The 16099-nt window shown below is 36.5% G+C and overlaps 2 pseudogenes; one reads left to right on the forward strand and one right to left on the reverse strand.

Annotated features, from left to right (window-relative positions):
• Positions 1 to 3452: 3452 nt before the first annotated feature.
• Positions 3453 to 4405, reverse strand: LOC105883361 (olfactory receptor 52A1-like; annotated as a pseudogene).
• A 10177-nt stretch (positions 4406 to 14582) lies between these two features.
• LOC105883412 (olfactory receptor 52M1-like) lies at positions 14583 to 15528 on the forward strand (annotated as a pseudogene).
• The last annotated feature ends 571 nt before the right edge of the window (positions 15529 to 16099 follow it).

Here is a 16099-nt window from a genome sequence, read left to right on the forward strand (position 1 = left end):
AACTTTTTACAAAATTACCAGCTAACTTTGAAATTATTCACTACTTACATTTTATGCCAATGTCCTCAAATACTTGATGTTTTAACTTTCTCACTGTTCATTCCTGAATGAATTAATTTAAAAAATTATAATTAAAAAAATATAATTTAAAAAATGTAGGTTGAGTTTCCTTGGTGATGAAGGTTAAAACTATACAAAAAACTCTCCCCCATATCTTTATGTGGATATTGATATGTGTGTACATATTTATGTATGCACATGCATATACATGAATGTGTATGTTTGTGTACAGATATTTTATATATATAGCCATCTGTGGAGAAGACACAGGGATTAGAGAGCAGGGAAGTTGCAATAACATGTTCCAAAATACGGTATGAGCCTCATGCCTCATAGATATCTAGGGGGAGGTTTTGAAAATAATGAAAACAGAAAATGCAAAGACACTGAATTTGAACATGATGTGCATGTTTGAATAACTGTGACAAGGCTTAGGTAACTTGAAAGGAATAAGCAAGGGGAATTAATTCATTTGTAACACATGAATTTTGAGTGATAACAGGGGTACAGAGGGTAGGTGCTCTTGTGGCAATTGTAAGAACTAGGCTTTCACTTTAAATAAATAAAGTTAGAATTTTCGTTGGTTTACTAGTAGAGGAATGCTATGATGTGAACTATATTTAAAAAGGAGAAATCTGGCTATTATTTTAGTAATTGACCTAAGAAGAAAATGATTGATGCAAGGGACCCTTTATAATCTACATCAATTAATATTGATTAAAATAAATTCCCTAAATCTGAGGGAATCTTACAATAACAAAGATACATTTCTCATTCATGTTTCAGCTTTGATCTGGGACTTAGGCTGTTGTGTGAACTATTGCTATTATTGTATCACTGGGAAAGAGAGACTGTGAAAGCATATGATGAGTTTTAAGTCATTGTTCAAAAATGACACATCAATTTTATTTACATTTCGTTGGCCAAAGAAAGTTACATGATGTATACTGATGTCACTAATATGAAAAAATAATATACATTGAGAGGTCTGACAAAGATAACTTTGTTATAAAAAATTTAATAATATTTGAAACTAATAATACTATGTATCACATTGTTCCTTCAAATATCTCAAAGAAAATTAACGGTTTGTGTCAGGAAGTTACTAGAGAAGGCAACAAGAAGTACTTGTTCTGGATATTTTAATAAGAAAGTGAATAAGGTTTGCTGATTGTTTGGATGTAGTATGGAAGAGAAAAAGGAGTAGAGGAAGATTTCAATATCTTTAACCAAATTGTCTAAAAGAATAGAGTTGTTATTAACAAGATGGGCAAAACTAGAAAAAGGGCATGTTTGTGGGAGCTGATTTGAAGTTCAGTCTGGACATGTTAATTTAAGGTAAGCATTTTAAGGTGAGCAATTTAAGGTGAGCAATTTAAGGTGAGCAATATCTTAGAGCCCATATCCAGCAGGAAGTTTAAATGTGAATCTGAAGTTAAATATGCCTGAATTCAATAGTCTGTATCCAGTAGGCACTGCAATGTGAGTCTAAGAGTGGGGAACTGTGGTGGGTGAGCTGCAGGAAGCCAGCAAGGAAAGGGGAGGATGTAAAGAGTCCTCTGTGACATACTGAGGACACTGAGTTTTCATCTCATGGCATGGAAAATGATTGGATGGTTTTGTACAATGTTTTGACAATATCTGAATTAAAATTTAGTAAGATGACTCCACCTGCCACCATGAGAATCAATTGAAATTTGTGACTTGAAGAAGATTAAAACAAGATGATCAGTTAGGAAGATATTGCCATGATTCAAAATAGAGATGTTAATGGTTTAGATAAGGTTGGTAAAAATGTTTTTATAAGATTCAGTGATTCAGTTGGTAACTCAGAGTGGAAACAACCACAACAAATAAGATTCAGTGAATTCTGGATGAATTTTGAAGACAGAAGAAACAATCTGTGAACAGATAAGATGTGGAATATTATGAAATGTCAGGATTAAGGGTAATTTAAATAAAACAATGGAGACTTATTCCTTGGTTGGTAGGATGTCTCAGGCTTATGTCATTTCTCATTATGATTCTATGGGAATTAGTGCCATTTTGCAATCTAAACATATCTTAGATAATATCCAACCTGCTTTTAGAAGCCATAAACCTGCAGAATAATCCACATATTGCTTTCCTTGTTTTGGTTAAGACACATTTCTGTAAACTAGAGAGAAACTAACATTATATTAGACAAAATAAAGTTTAAAAATAAACAGTAGATGAATAGATGAGGGATAATCGGTATTAATAAGAACATTGCAATAACTACAGAATAAATATTTTTAAGTAGTCATGAAAATATTAACTGAAGTTACCATATAATTCAAAGTATGTTCTGTGGCTATAATGTGATTAAACCAGATAGAAATAAGAGAATGGTATTTGGAAAATTCCCAATATTTAGAAATTAAACCATAAACTTCAAACAATCCAATGTATTAAGTATGAAGTAACAAGGAAGATTAAAATATATTTTGAATGTAATGAACATATAACATATTAAAATTTATAGAAGGTAGGTAAAGCAGTGCCTAGTGGGGAATTTATAACACTAATTGCTTATTTTAGAAAATAAGAAAGATATCGGCTAAATAATTTATTCTTCTATCATAGGAGTAGAAAAAGACAACCAAAATAACCAAAAGCAAACAAAAAGCAGAAAATACTAAAAGTGAAAACAAAAACAACAGGGAAAAATCAATTAGACCAATTTATTTATGTTTAATTTCTGTTTCCTTACTTCTTGATTGATTTATAAATATATATGAAAAGCAACAGAACAAACCATTAAATAATGGACATTTCAAGGACACACAAAATAAGCTTTATACTGGGCCCAAAAGTGAATCTGAATACATTTCAAGTATTTAAAATTTCAAAAAGTACTCCCTGATTGCAATGAAATTAAACTAGAATTCAATAGTTTATCAAGAATCCTTAAATATGTGGAAATCAAGCAGCACATATCTCAATATGTCAAGAATTAACACAGGAGTCACAGTGAATATTAGTCTTATTTTAATTGAATAATAATGAAAATACAGAATGTCAAAATGTGTACTATAGAAAAACTAAGAGAAGAATGCACATATTACAAAGGAAAACATTTGAAAATCCATAACCAAAACTTTCTTATCAAGAAGTGAAAAGAACTGCAAATTAAATGTGAAAAAAGAAAATAAATGATAAAGATTAAATTGGAAGCCAAATACATTAGCAGTAGACAGATAATATTAGTCTTAATCTGAATACTTTTTAAGCCTAGACGTAGTTGTGAAAATAAATGCCTTTAAGATCCAGGATGATAACATGAAACACCAAAGATGGGCACACAGGGTCCAAAATGTCTCCATCTCTAGGAAATAAATGCATCTTCTACATGGCCATCATTGTCTAGATCATTGCTGAGATCCATGATTCAGAAGAAAAATCTTTGCCACACGGTTACAAATCACCTTATTTTTTACACCATAGACAATAGGATTCAGTGCAGGTGGCACAAGGAGGTAGATGGTAGACAAAAGAATGTGGGTAGAGGGGGCAACATGTCCAAAACGGTGGCTGAAAAAAGAGAAAAAGGCAAGAATATAGAACTCGAGGAAGACAAAAATATGAGCTGTGCATGTGTTAAAAATGCTTTTAGCCGTGCCTCCTTTTGTTGTAGACGAAAAACAGCTTGGAAAATCAGAACATAGGATATGAGGATAAAAATCATGTCAAATCCAAGAATGGTAAAGCCTACAAAAAGACCACATGACTTATTGACTAGAATGTCTTCTGCAGCCAGCTTGACCACAGCCATGTGCTCACAGTAAGAGTGGGCAATAAGAATGGAATGGAAAACATGCAGTCTTTTGATTAGAATGGGTAACAGACCAACCAGCACTATAGCTCGAATTGCCATGACCACTATCATGCGACCCACAATGGAAGGAGTGAGGATGGACGTGTGCCTCAAAGGATCACAGATGGCGATGTAGCGGTCAAAGGCCATGGCCAACAGAACACCAGACTCCATGCACTGCAAGGTATGGATGAAAAACAGCTGGGCTAGGCAGGCATCAAAGGCCATGGAACAAGATCTGAACCAAAAGATGGCCAGCATCTTAGGAACAATGGCTGCACAGAGTCCTATGTCGGTGGCTGCCAGCACAGTCAGGAAGATGTACATGGGCTGGTGCAAGCTACGTTCTGAAGGGATGATGATTAATAAGATGCTATTTCCCAAAAGAGCCACTAGGCACACAGCAAAAAAAGGAAACCCAATCCAAAACTGCACATGCTCTAGGCCAGGGATGCCAATCAAGGTTACCGTTCTGGGGTTCAAATATGACATGTTGATGAATGCCATTGAGGTTGGTATTCTGTTGTCTCACCAGTGATTCTGATACCTGAGGAAAAAAACTTGGATGGAAAGTGAAAATGTTTCAGTCCTTATTAACATCCTACCATAGTGTGCATTGAACAAATAAATTCAGTGCTTTGAATGGCAGTTTGGCCAAATTATTCTGAGGTTCTACAATACAAGATAGAGAAAGCAAACACTATGTAAAAGCTTTACTACAGCCATATAGGAGATAAAAAAATGTGAAACTTTCAGGGTTTCTGACTTAACTCTTGTGGACATGGAAACTTGACACTAAGAGCACTAATCTCCTGCATCTTCCGTGATATCTACACTAGTTTGCCTGAAAAGTCAACATTAGGTGTCTCTTCTTTATCTGCTTCCAGAAGCCAGACAATTCCACCAGACTTAGAAATTCTCCTGGAGGCCTTGGTGTCCCACAGAAAATCCCATTTCTGTTACTCTGTGTACATTAGTAAGTAATCTTATAATAAACTTTACTATTAGCCACATCGCTCTTGTTTCCAATAAATGAAATATTTATCCTTGGGTCATTTTCACTTGTTCTCAAATGGGGTTTATTAAAGGAGAGTTTTAGTTGTCTTATATTAACTCATTGCTTCATCAAAATAATAAATAATCCATTATTTTTCAGGGAATTAAGAATGGTCCTTAGAGGAGATTTGAAGAGGATTGTCTTCTTTCAGAAACAGTCAAGGAAGTTGGTTTCTAAGTGAATTAAGGACCATTTATGTTTAGGTAGACATGTTGTGTGGAATAAGAAATGTAGCACACAGAGGCTGTTTTTTACCAGGGCGTGGAGTATTAAAAAACAAGAAGAAGAAGAATATAAAGCTATCAAATTTAAGAAAAATGAACAATTTAAAATCAGATAATATATCTGATTTTTAGTCAAAAGCAGAACCTGTCAACTTTAGATATATTCCAAAATTGGATTAGCGTAAATGTGTGTATCTGTATGTTTTTATCAAAGGTTAAAGGTGAGTGTATTATCAGACTCCTTGGGTTTTGAGTAAGGTTTCTACCCTGCTTTGTAAAATGGACTCCCTACTTTCTCTTTTTAATAACTCTACTCTATACTATGAGTAATTAGTTGGGGTTTGAATCCTAAAGATCCATTGAATGTAATGCCTACCTCTTAATCCCTCTTTACTCCTACACTCTTTTCAGATTTTGATTTATGTTCCTTTTAGGGACAGTCAAATCCATTTAGCAAAACCCTGTTTTCTCCTTTAGTCTCAGTTTTATTTATCACTTTCTAATTTTTGAACCATTTTTAATTTTGCTCCAAACCATCCATACCTAAACACTGATCCCAATCTTTCCCATAAAGAGATGTTTTCTATCTGGTCACATCAATACACTCTGAAAAAGGAAGCCCTTTATGAATATCACTGGAAATCTTTGTTTCTCTTTCCCTCTGGATGGCAATCTCTGGAAAAGTGTCATACAAGAAACTGTTTAATCTTCTCATGGAGTAAATGCGTGGGAGTATAGAAAGTATTTGTGGTACAATAATTTTTAAATTAAAGAAGAAAAAATTGACACTGAGACATCTTTGTTTGTAATCCTGCAACAATACTACTGAGTGGACTATAGTCATAATAGTCATAAATATGGGTTAATGCAATAAAAATTGTGAAAAATAATTTCCTTTGATGCTTGCATTTGATATTGGAATATATGGTAGAAAAAATAGTGAAGTGTATGGACTATGTTTTTATTTCTTAATATGAGTTGCCAGACATTATAAACACTGAAAGAGAAAGATTTCATAAGGTAAAACTATTGATATTTCTTAAATCATTAAATAATTGTCTCATAGTCTAAAGGCAAAATATATATTATAATTACATGCATCCACTTGATGTTGATTCTTTTATCAGATTACTTGTCTAGTATTCAGCAAGTGGTTAAAATCAAAGGCTTGAAAATCAGGAAGATGACCTGATCACTAATCCTGGGTCCCTCACTTAGCATTTATGGCATCTTGCCCAGGTACCTTACCCACCTTTTACTCATATGCAAATTAAGGATGCTAACCTCACTTACCTCAATGTTAAATAAGACGTTATGCAGAAGAGATCAGTTTCTGGAAAAATTCAAGTACATATATGATAGCCTATGAAAAACTTGATATTTTGTCAAGACAGAGGCAGGCTGTATAAGACTGGGGGAGAGATAAAACAAATATACAGAGAAGTGAAAACTTCTTGATGTTAGAAATGAAGAAATCTGCATGAGAAGAGGAAAGTTCTAGAGTCAAAGAGCTTTCCTCCACCATATTGTATTAATATATGAGAAGTAATCATTCTTCCAAGCAGTCATCAAATGATCAGAGTTGAAATAGGAAGGTTACATTCCATTTACATATTTTTTGTGGTTAAAAATGGGATATGATTACTTTTCATTTACAGGCTTCTTGAGTATGTATAATTTAATGGAGGGAATAAATGCATCTGAATTTCCTTAACTCCAGTTTTTATAAGAGATAACAAGGTATGAGCTTGATGTCTCTTTACTTTTTAAAATAGTCTAACTGCTGTCATATAAAGGGTCTTCTGATTCCTGCTGACTGAGTGGAAGTATTTGAAGAAAAAGTGTGATAATAGATGATCTCCAGTGGAGGCAAAAGGGCAAAAAGGAGATTGGGTTCTTCTCTGCCTGACAGAAAGAATACTGAGCTGTTATGTAAATGTATCAGATACTAAATATGTTGAAGGGATATGATTCTACTTTTTACATGACTCAACCACCTGCCACATTTTTACAGAGACCAATGGGTAGCATCCTCTAAATTATTCTTTTTCATTTTCAACAAATCAGGGAATGCTAGAATTAATTGGAACTGAATTGACTAGAATCCAGAAAGTGTGGTTACAATCTTATGTTATTCGTTATTCAGGGGCCAGATACACAAGAAGATTACCTAATTACCTATGAATATATTTAACTCTAAATTACATTGATCTAGTCCTTCATTCATTTTTTATGAAAAATTATAAACACAGAGAAAACATGAACAAAGGAATCATTGAGTGAAGCAAGATTTAGAAACCCTTATTCTATTTTTCCTAAAATAAGCTGCCATCATAGCTATATCCATTCTCAGTCCCCAAGTTCTAGAGGGAGAAACTTACCTGGATGGAGCTGAAGACTGGCATGGCATGTGCATGGTCTGGTTTTATCAACTCGTTGTCACCAAATTTCTAACACATGCAGATAATAATGGAAGTGTCACTGGGCTTTTCTTAAAGCCTGGACTTATCTCAGAGCGTCATTATCCTGATATCCCTAGAGTGTCATTATCCTTCTCAACCCCAGGCTTCCTTACCAGGAGCAAGCTGGTCTCAAAGCTGGAATACAGAACCAGAAATTTCTCTGATTTTAAAAAGAAAGGAGTCTCCTAGGAATGAGAACCAGGAAATATCTAGTTGGGTTTTTATTCAGAGCAAATTGATTCTGGGATCAAGTGAATTTGAGAGATGGAGATTTCTTAAGATGTAGAAACAAAGAATAATTGTATTTTCTACCCTCTGTCAACTGTCAAGGCCTATAACTGAAGTAGTGATCAACAGAATTAATGCAATCCCTATCAAAGTACCATCATCATTCTTTACAGATCTAGAAATAATAATTCCATCTGTCTATGGAGCCAGAGAAGACTTTGTATAGCCTAGTCTTTGTATAGTCTACAGAGAAGACTTTGTAAAGCAATGTTAGTAAAAAGAACAAACTAGGAGGTATCAGTCTACAAGACTTCAAGATGTACTATAAGGCTATAGTAATTAAAATAGCATAGTATTGGCACAAGAACAGAGACATAGATCTTTGGAACAAGACTGAGAATCCAGAGATGAAACCATCTGCATATAGCAATCTAAGCTTTGACAAGGCAGACAAAAATATACATTGGGGAAAAGAAACTCTATTCAATAAATGGTGCTGGAAAAACTGGATGGCTACATGCAGAAGAATAAAACTGAATCCTCACCTCTCACCTCTCACCAAAATCCATTCAAGATGGATAACAGACTTAAACCTAAGACATGAAACCTTAAAAATTCTATAAGGTGATGTTGAGAAGACCCTTTCAGACATCTGCCTAAGCAAAGAATTTTTGAAGAAGAGCCCCAAAGGAATCACTGCAGCAACAAAAATAAATAAATGGGATCTGATCAAATTAAAAAGCTTTTGCACAGCTAAGAAAACTATCATTAGAGCAAATAGACAGCCTACAGAATAGGAGAAAATATTTGCTCTCTACACATCTGATAAAGGGCTGATAACAATAATCTATCTAGAACTTAAAAGAATCAACAATAAAAAAATCAAATAACCCCATCAACAAATGGGCAATGTAAATGAACAGAAACTTTTCAAAAGAAGACAGAATAAAGGCCAGCAAACATATAAAAAATGCTCAACATATCTAATGCTCAACATATCTAATTTGCATTAGAGAAATGCAAATCAAAATCACAATGAGGAGGGTAGAGCAAGATGGCAGATGAGAAAAACTGCCAGCCAGAGTCTCTCTACAAAAAAGACAGATTTTAGAAGAAAATAGAAGAAATAAGCAAGCAGACAAGCATGCATCGGACGACAGTTGGAAGGAAGGGTACCCGAGACTACAGGAGACTCCACAGGAAGATGTCGCGGAGAAGAACTGGATGAAGAGAGCTCCTGAGAGGCTTGGAGACCAGTGACAAGAGTAGGTGGAGCAATTTACATTCCCCTCCCTTGCATCTTGGACTGCTGGTGGGTTCTCTGGCAATTGGAGAGACCTTTGGACACTAGCACAGAGACAGCTGCTGCTAGTGAGCCGTAAGCCTATTGCGGATATGGCACCAGACTCCCAACTCCCTCGGGGCACCTCCTTGTGCACAGACCCGAGCCACTCGGCAGGCCCCATATTGCTACATTCTACCCTCCATTCTGTATCTGTGGCTGCCAAGAGGAAAATATAGCCACCAGCCAGAGGCATCTCCAGGGAATGGGACCTTTCTTTTGGGGGCCCTACAGCTGACTGAGGGGTACTCAGATGGTGAGCTCACGACCCACTAGACCTCCCAGGTGCTGCTGGCCTGGTGACTCCAGGAGAATGGGGCAGATCCTGAGACTGAGAGACATCAACCCACCTTGGTCACCCCATGGGTAAATTAGGACCAGCACTCCTCTCTCCAGTGGGATCAGGGATTGACTTCCGGAGCCCAGAGATAAGAACTGCAGACTAGATTCCATGCACCCAGTTCTCACAATGCCCCAGGGCACAGAAGGGATATTCGTGAACAAGCCTATTAAGGTGTGTGTGCCTTCAGGGGCAGAACAGCATGTTTGAGGGTAACCCTCTTCCCAGGGAGGGCCGTGTGCCCAGCCCAGGCTGCAATCCTGTGCTGGGAACCTCCCAGCCCACATCACAGCCAGGGGAGACCCGCTGGTGTGAGGTCCTGCCTGTTGGCAGAGGCCCAGGAGAAGCTGCATATTTGGAGATGGTGGAAAGGAGCAAGGCCTTCCCCAGACTGCAGGTCTCAGACAATCCCACCCCCACATGCAGACTTTCAGACTGAATGGGGCCATTCCAGCCCCTCCCTGACAGCTTTCCCCAGAAGCAGAGAACAGAACTTTGACCTCTGCTAACAGCATTTGTGGTGTTCAAGGGCAGGTTTACCCAACCCAGCCCCCCTCCCCCAGACTCACTCCTAGACCAGCCCTCACTGAGGTGGAGAATAAGGACACATCTGGAAATCCCAGGTCCCCACCCACCACCTGAGGCACTAGAGTGCCTCTCCAGAGGAACAAGAGCTGGTTGCAGGACCCAAAAACAACACTGTAGGCTGCTCCTCCCAGCAAGCACCACCTACTGACAGGGAGGTCATTCTGCACACAGTTTTACTGCATCTACTGACTCATTATACAGGGTGTGATCAAATCTCACCCACAAACACCACCTATAAGCTCAGAGATTAAATAGGACATGTCATTATCCAAACAGAAATCTAAAGGTAAGAAGCAACAGCTGATCTAGATGGGAAGAAATCAGTGAAAGAACTCTGGAAGTATGAAGACTCCAATGGAAAATATCCCCCAAAGAGAAACACCAGCCCTTTAGAAATGGACATCAACCAAAATCAGAACACTAAAATGACAAAAGAAGAATTTCAAACAAGGATTGTAAGAAGAATCAATGACTTGCAAGAAAAAATGGATAACCAATACAAAGAAACCACACACACACACACACACACACAAATCCAGGACTTATAAGAAAAATTCACTAAATAAATTGAAATAGTAAAGAAAAATCAAACCAAACTCCTGAAAATGAAGAATCTATTCAGGGAACTACAAACACAGTGAGAAGCCTCAAGAACAGGGTAGATCAAACAGAAGAAAGAATCTCAGAGATTGAAAATAACACCTTCCAATTAAATAAGTCACTCACAGGGGTAGAACACAGAAATAAGAGAAAAGAGGAAAGCCTACAAGAAATGTAGGATTATGTAAAAAAAACTAATGTTACCGTTATAGGGATTCCAGAAGGGGAAAAGAAAACACAAGGGTTGGATAAGCTATCTGAAGATATAATACAGAAAAATTTCCCAAGCCTTGCTAAAAATCTAGATATCCAAGTACAAGAACCTGAAAGGATCCCTGAGAGATTCAATGCAAACAGGAAGGATGCAGGGAATAGATATAAATCTTGAATAGAGGGAATTATTTTATTCTCCATGAATGAAATGAAGAAAACTCTCGCTTATAGGAAACATAGAGCTTTTCTAAAGGATATGATAGAAGTGAGGATTATCTCTCATTTTGACCATACTTTCAACTGTATGAATATATTTAAGGAGCTAAAATATGGATACCTTGTGAATGCTGGACTCAACTACAGGTTGGCATTTTCAAGAAGATGACATCACCAAAATTATATCATGAGTACTTATACAAAAAATGTTTTGTAAATCAGTATGTGTATCTGTGAGTATATGCACTTTACAATTCTGCTCTTGCAATGCTCTGTATTGCATTTATATATTCAACATATACTTATTGAGCACCTGATAAGAGAAAGTCACTGGTCTAGAGACTGCACGTAATCTCATCTAATGTGAATATCTTTGTACTCTTTGAATGCCAACTACATTATGTAGGTTTTAATTAATTATGTCTTGATTCCTTTCCGTCATGAAACTTTATGTTCCTTTCCTTTTCCTTTGTTTGTGTGCACATTTAAACATAGATAGATAGGGGTATCTATATAATTGTATCTATCTTTATCTATCTACATTTAAATCTCAAAAATCAGTATTACATATATTCTTCACAATTTCAGCCAAAGTGCCATTTATTCAAAAAGGCTTTCTTTGACTCACTAAGATTAATTTTGGTCCCTTGTTATTATTTCTAAATCATTTATTCTTCCCTCCCTTCTGGGATAATTTATTTTTGCCTAATAAATTACTTGATTAAATTTGTTTTATAAAGGTAAAATGAATAAACTATAGTTTCATTGCTAAAGTGTTATTCGATACAGTAAAGCTCAGTGTCTGCCAAGTGTGAAAGCCTGGAAAACATTTTTTTCAGTAACAGTATTCGAAGAGCATGTGTTGTCATGATTCTGTAAAGCACCTTTAGAGGTAACCCTTTTAAAAATCTTATGAGTATATATTATACGTATAAGAATTTGTTTGAGACATAAAAAAAATCAGGTTCTGATGGAAGTAGTACTACTCAAGGTCACTGTCTTGATGGGAGATGGGAAACACAGGAAATTAGTAATCTAGAGGTTCTCTACAACTGAAGCATTTGTGGTGACTTAGAGCCTTTCTCTTCTTTAACTCTCCTACTCCTTGCCTTGTGCTCAACCATCTTATCCTAGCGCTTTTCTGCCATGGAGACTTGAGTATCCAGTGGAATTATGAGAAGAAACATAAAGAAAGCTGCTTTAGTAAGTAATTGATACCTCTGACATCCTTAGGTCAATTTACCAATCCAATAAAGTAACTGCCTTGTGTATGTCATAATGTGAACTTCTGAATCAGCAAATGAAAGTGCACGAAAAGGTTCTATCTGCCTAGTGAAATGGTCTAAGTCAGAACAAATGAGGATGGAAGGTAATGAGTGTGGTTCATGTTAGGGAATACCTTTTCTTTAACATTAGATATCTATTACTTCAAAAGAACATATAGTATGTCCTACCTCAAGGATACATGATAGAAATAAATAAATAATAGGAAATTACCACATGATATTTTATTTTTCAGATTAATTACATATGCAGTGTGGAAAATGAAAGCCTGAATGTATAGATTATGTTAATCCTATTTTAGAAGCCATGCCAAGGACTTCAATACAATGTTCATACAAAACGGGACAGAGAACATTTGTTTCTCTTCTTTAAGTGTCTTAGAATGTGGGTTGTGGAATCTTCTACCTAAAGCAAGGGTCCTTATAATAACTCCATGACATTTTACAGGACCTCTGTTTGACCTCTTCCATTCATGGAAAAGTCACTCACAGGAGAGAAACACTAAATATGAGCTCAAAGAAAGAGCGCTCCAAAAGCCCTGCTTCATCCAACATATGGTCTACTTATCACTGATATGAAAGCCACCAGTAGAGAATTAAAGGTCATAAATACAAACCCAAGGTACTGTTAAAGGGCATCTCTATGTGCTGAGGAATAATTTTCTATATCTTTCATATTTGGATATCTGAAGTATACCCTCAATGAGCTCTAATTTTTTGATTGTCTTCAATTCAGGATTTCAATATTTACTGTGTACATATTACACTGGATTCAGCACTTTTGGTGAAACCAGTAGATATGTTTGACCTAAAGTTTTTTGGAAGCTAAGACTAGAGGAACAGAAAGGGAAAAAAAATCAAAGAAAATACTATGTAATAAATGATAGTATGGAGGGTTTACAATGAGATATAGATGAAAAATATGACAAGTCATGGAATTGTTACCTATAAAAGATTTAGTACTGATTTAATTGATTCCAAAATTGGTATTTTTCAGAAAGTCCTGATAAAAGGAAATTAAGGAGAAAAGTTTTTGGTTTTTTTTGAGACAGAGTCTCTCTTTGTTGTCCAGGCTAGAGTGAGTGCCGTGGAATCAGCCTAGCTCACAGCAACTTCAAATTCCTGGGCTCAAGCGATCCTACTGCCTCAGCCTCCCGAGTAGCTGGGACTACAGGTATGTGCCCCCATGCCCAGCAAATTTTTTCTATATATATTAGTTGGTCAATTAAATTATTTCTATTAATAGTAGAGACGAGGTCTTGCTCTTGCTCAGGCTGCTTTCGAACTCCTGACCTCGAGCTATCTGCCCGCCTTAGCCTCCCAGAGTGCTAGGATTACAGGAGTGAGCCACTGCGCCCAGCCTGAGAAAAGTTTTTAATATTCTCCAGATAATCGTTAATGTAATTGATATTTCTCACAATGGACAGAAGAAACAGTGAAGACATAAAGAAACTTATAGGGATAAATTAACCTTACCTCCTACAACTTTCTTCCTTTCTTACTAAGTTTTAGAATCATTGGCATTCTTGTCTTTTCCTGTTTCTTCCTTCTATGTGCAATTTTTCTTGATATTTTCAGTAACAAAATATATAATATCCCAGACCCTAAATAATGTAAACTTCATCATTCAAGTACCAACATAGATGCTACATTCTCACCAACTAATCTAATGTCCATGCCCACTAGTCACTATTTATCATTTTATGGTGTCTTACTTTTTATTTTCTTTTACTTGTATGATCTTTCCATTTTTTTTATTTCCAGTTCACAGAACATGATTTGCTATAGAGTAAGTGCTTAGTAAATATTTGTTGAATGAAGTAAAAATATGACTATAGATGAAATATCTTACTGAAAATAAATGAACAAAGTGACTTACAGGTCGCTCTGATGCTATGAAATGATATAAGAATTATCTTTTGGTATTTCTAAGTACAATAATTTAGTAAGTTGTAAATAATTTTATTGTTGTATTCCTAGAGAAATTAAATACTCCAGATAGTTTTTAACAATGGGCTGTTAAAGGTGCTTCTGAAACAAATCACCATACTTTTTGGCACTTGGTTGTGATCATATTGTCTTAGCAACGTTATTTTCAGAAGAACTGACAAAAAGCAAAGGGAACAAAAAAATGCCTCCTCTTAACACTTTTCGCCCCTCCCCCATCACCTTCTTGCTGCTGGGCATCCCAGGACTAGAGCACCTGCACACCTGGATTGGGATCCCCTTCTGCTCCATGTATATGGTGGCTGTGGTGGGGAATGTGACCATCCTGGCTGTGGTGAGGGCAGAGCGAAGCCTCCACGAGCCTATGTTCCTGTTTCTGTGCATGCTCTCCATCACAGACCTGGTCCTCTCCACATCTACACTGCCCCGCATGCTCTGCCTCTTCTGGCTGGGAGTCCATGACATCGCTTTTGATGCTTGCCTGGCCCAAATGTTCTTCATCCACAGCTCTACTGCCATGGAGTCGGGTTTCTTCCTGGCCATGGCCATTGACCGTTACGTGGCCATTTGTGACCCACTGCACCATAGCACTATTCTCACCCATAGGCGCATCATCTTAATGGGTATTATTGTGGTGCATCGGGGCGGTAGCCTTTTTCTCTCCCCATCCCATCCTTCTCAAACAGCTTCCCTACTGTAGAACACGCATCATTGCCCACACCTACTGTAAGTTCATGGCTGTGGTGAAGCTGGCATGTATGGATGCAGGGTTCACCAAGAGTTATAGCCTCAGTGTAGCTTCTATCATTGGTTCATGTCATGCTGTTCTCATTGCTGTATCTTATGCCTTCATCCTACGCTCTGTATTCTGCCTGCCTTCCCGAGAAGCTAGCTTTAAGGCTTTGGGTACATGTGGCTCCCGTGTCTGTGTCATTCTTGTTTTCTATTCTACAGCTGGCTTTTCCATTTTCACTTACCGTTTTGGGAAAAATGTGCCTGCACATATTCATATTTTGGTTGCCAATATGTACCTTTTGGTTCCTCCTTTTCTCAATCCTATTGTGTATGGAGTAAGGACCAAGAAAATACGGGAGCATGTTCTTAGAATAATAAAGTTCAAATTTGCTTGATTTTAGTTGGATCAATATAAGAGATGATTCAGGAGTAAATCTAAATGAAAGAGATGATGAAAATAACTAGCTGTTCTCATTCACATAACCTGAAGTGCATTCATCATCTAAAGTTCTTTTATTTACCAGATGACTATAAATTCCAAAAATTCTAACTCAAGAAGTTGTTTTAGTTCTCTTATTTAGTAAATATTGGAGAAAAGATCATTAGTCTTCCTATAAATTTGTGTCTTTTGGAGGATAATTACAATTAGAGAGTTAACAGTATAGGAAAAGAGGAAAGGATAAGTAAGCAGTATAGAAAAAAATAAAAAGATTCTCAACAAATGCTGAATAGCGTATACCTACCAGTTTGAAACAATTTTGATCCATGTATGTGACTGTGATTTCATAAAAGTGATGAAAATCATGCTGTTTCTCTAATGGGATCAATGTGAGGACTTATTATTTATCTAGATAAAGGAGTAAACTAATAATACATAAATTTTAAAATTTAGTATTAAAGAGAATTAAACAGCCCCAAAGCAAAGAACCAAACATGAAATCTCCAATTTGGTGTTATAGCTGCTCT

The sequence above is a fragment of the Microcebus murinus genome, chromosome 4 (assembly GCF_040939455.1).
Source record: "Microcebus murinus isolate Inina chromosome 4, M.murinus_Inina_mat1.0, whole genome shotgun sequence".
In the NCBI taxonomy this organism is placed as follows: domain Eukaryota; kingdom Metazoa; phylum Chordata; class Mammalia; order Primates; family Cheirogaleidae; genus Microcebus; species Microcebus murinus.